Source organism: Staurois parvus, unplaced genomic scaffold (assembly GCF_062004578.1).
Source record: "Staurois parvus isolate SC_StPar_1 unplaced genomic scaffold, SC_StPar_1.0 ptg000068l, whole genome shotgun sequence".
NCBI lineage: Eukaryota > Metazoa > Chordata > Amphibia > Anura > Ranidae > Staurois > Staurois parvus.
Genome location: NW_028317864.1, coordinates 177,387 through 180,894, shown reverse-complemented (window position 1 = coordinate 180,894; position 3,508 = coordinate 177,387). Strand labels below are relative to the sequence as shown.

The 3,508-nt window shown below is 47.3% G+C and overlaps 1 non-coding gene across 1 annotated transcript; it reads left to right on the top strand.

The window, feature by feature from the left end:
- The first annotated feature begins 2,256 nt into the window (after positions 1–2,256).
- On the top strand, positions 2,257–2,347 carry TRNAR-UCU (transfer RNA arginine (anticodon UCU)). The gene is given in 2 exon segments: positions 2,257–2,293; positions 2,312–2,347. It is a non-coding gene; the product is annotated as a tRNA-Arg (tRNA).
- The last annotated feature ends 1,161 nt before the right edge of the window (positions 2,348–3,508 follow it).

Sequence of the window (3,508 nt, the reverse complement as noted above, 5' to 3'; positions counted from 1 at the left end):
CATTACAATGCAATACATTACAATAAATACATTACAATACAATACAACACATTACAATACATTACAATACAATACAATGCAATACATTACGTCATCACGGGAGTTGTATTCTGTTGTACGAGAATGTTTGTAACTTTAGTAACTTCTATTTTCGATATGAGACTAAAATGCCAAAAAAAAATAAATGGAAGGTCCTTCGTCCGATATTCTCATCGTGTGTCCCAGGCTTCAGGCACCACACTGATGTAACCACAATCTGGGAGACACATTGTAAATGATATCTGATTTCCATTTTGATGAGCTGAGAAATTAAAGTGTGTCCAGTGTGTGGCTGGCTGCTATCCTCAGGTGTCATGCTGGGTAGTGTAGGCTCTGCAAGTTCCATAGGTTCTGCAGGTTCTGTAGGCTCCACAGGCTCTGCAGGTTTTATAGGCTCTGTAGGTTCTGCAGGCTCTTTAAGTTCTGTACGCTCTGTAGGTTCTGCAGGTTCTGCACACTCTGCAGGTTCAGTAGGCTCTGTAGGTTCTTCAGGCTCTGCAGGCTGTGTAGGCTCTTAAAGTTCTCTAGGTTCTGCAGGCTCTGTTGGTTCTATACGCTCTGTAGACTCTGTATGTTCTGCAGGCTCTGCAGGTTCTTTAGGCTTTGAAGGCTCTGTAGGTTTTGTAGGCTTGATAGGTTCTGCAGGCGCATTAGGCTCTCTAGGCTCTGCATGCTCTTTAGGCTTTGCACAATCTGTAGGTTCTGCATGCTCTGTAGGCTCTCTAGGTTATGCAGAGGCTCTGTATACTCTGTAGGATCTGAAGGCTCTGTAGGTTCTGCAGGCTTTGTAGGTTCTGCAGGCTCTCTAGGCTCTGCATGCTCTTTAAGCTCTGCACGTTCTGTAGGCTCTGCAGTTTCTATAAGCTCTGTAGGTTTTGCAGGCTCTGTGGGTTCATTAGGCTCTCTAGGCTCTACATGCTCTTTAGGCTCTGCACTCTCTGATGGTTCTGCATGCTCTGCAGAGGCCCTATATGTTCTGTACACTCTGTAGGCTCTGTATGTTCTGCAGACTCTGCAGGTTCTTTAGGCTCTGTATGTGCTGCAGGCTATGTAGGTTCTGTAGACTTTGCAGGTTTTGAAGGATCTGTAGGTTCTGTAGGCTCTGCAGGCTCTGTAGGATCTGAAGGCTCTATAGGTTCTGCAGGTTCTGTAGGTTCTGCAGGTTCTATAAGCTCTGTAGGTTCTGAAGGCTCTGCAGGTTCTCTAGGCTCTGTAGGTTATAAAAGTTCTGCAGTTTCTCTAGGTTTTGCCTGCTCTTTAGGCTCTGCACGTTCTGCATGCTCTGTAAACTCTGCAGGCTCTGTAGGATTTGAAAGTTCTGTAGGCTCTGTGGGTTCTGCAGGCTCTTTAAGTTCTGTATGCTCCGTAGGTTCTGCAGGCTCTGTAGGTTCTGCATACTCTGCGGGCTCTGTAGGTTCTGAATGCTATGAAGGCTCTGTAGGCATTGAAGGTTCTGCAGGCTCTGTAGGTTCTATAAGCTCTGCAGGTTCTGTAGGTTCATTAGGCTCTCTGCATGCTCTGTAGGTTCTGCAGGCTCTGCAGTTTCTATAAGCTTTGTAGGCTCTGCATACTCTGCAGATTCTGCATGCTCTTTAGGCTCAGTAGGTTCATTAGGCTTTCTAGGCTCTGCATGCTCTTTAGGCTCTGCACGCTCTGTAGGTTCTGCAGGCTCTTTAAGTTCTGTACGCTCTACAGGCTCTATAGTGTGTGCAGGCTCTGTAGTGTGTGCAGGCTCTTTAGTGTGTGCAGGCTCTGTAGTGTGTGCAGGCTCTGTAGTGTGTGCAGGCTCTGTAGTGTATGCAGGCTCTTTAGTATGTACAGGCTCTGTAGTGTGTGCAGGCTCTGTAGTGTGTGCAGGCTCTTTAGTGTGTGCAGGCTCTGTAGTGTGTGCAGGCTCTTTAGTATGTACAGGCTCTGTAGTGTGTGCAGGCTCTTTAGTATGTGCAGGCTCTGTAATGTATGCAGGCTCTGTAGTGTGTGCAGGCTCTGTAGTGTGTGCAGGCTCTGTAGTGTGTGCAGGCTCTGTAGTGTGTGCAGGCTCTTTAGTGTGTGCAGGCTCTGTAGTGTGTGCAGGCTCTGTAGTGTGTGCAGGCTCTGTAGTGTGTGCAGGCTCTGTAGTGTGTGCAGGCTCTGTAGTGTGTGCAGGCTCTTTAGTATGTGCAGGCTCTGTAATGTATGCAGGTTGTGTAGGCTCACCGCTGCCTTAGTATACAGAGCGGCTCTGTGGCGCAATGGATAGCGCATTGGACTTCTAGCGAGGATGAGTGAAGACATTCAAAGGTTGTGGGTTCGAGTCCCACCAGAGTCGACTTTTACCAAAACTTCTCACCATGTTCTCGGAATCGCAGACACAACTTCCCGTCAGGTCACATCGCACACTGACCTCGGCGGACATCGCCAGTCTGGATATAATGATGATGATGAATATAATTGTGGGATCTGAAGTCTCCCCTGTGTACACCCGCCCCGCCCCCCCCCACCTCCTGCACCCACCGCCTCCGCTCCCGGAACATAGATGAGTGTTGATATCTGCTGCCTTTTCCTGTGTAGAGCTCTTTCTATAGGATCCGATCCGATCTGTCCATACACTCCATGATCCGGGTCCCTCTGCTCCCCCTCCACTTGTTACCCTCATTCTGCAGAAACTAACTTTCAGTGACGTCAGAACCCTCTACTCGTCTGGGCGCATCACCGCCACCTACTGGCATTTGATAGGAACGCCCATTCACTTCCTTCCAATGCAATCATGGATCTGTGATCAGCAGCATGGGTGACATGATCGGTGACTTTTCTCATTTTCTTCCCTGCACTTGGCTATAAGGCCTCATGCAAACAGGACATTAAAAAAACTCTCCCAGAAACTATCCTCCTGGCAGTAGCGTTTTTGCAGAAAAAACGCCTGACGCTTATAAAAGCATCTAACACTTTAACAAGCGTTTAGGTGCGTTTACAATCATCAAATGCTTGGGTGTTAATTTCCTTGGCCAGAACGATCATGTATTCTGGCCATTGAAATGAATTATCACTCAAGCGCTAACCGCGCCCAGCATGTAGACACGTTTAGCTACATCTAGCGGTTTTTCTGCCAAAACACTATTGCTCCTGGCCACACTGGCTCTGTGATTTTATTTTCCTGCTGGTAACACTGCTAAAAGCTTCTAAAAGTCTACGTATGCATGGACTCATAGGATAACATAGAGGGCCTTTTAGAAGTAGTAAAAAAAAACACAAAAAACCCTGATGCCCCTATAAATGGCTGCAAAAACGCCCTGTATGCATGAGGCCTAATTGTCATCATTTCAAGGCATAGACCAAAATATCAACTGCAAATAGGGCAGCACAGTGGTTTAGTACTTCAACCTTGTAGCACTAGGGTCCCGGGTTTAAATCCCAAGCATGACACTGACTGCATGGAGTGTGTTTAGGTGGTTTTCTTGCAGGTACTCCTGTTTTCTACCACACTCCAAAG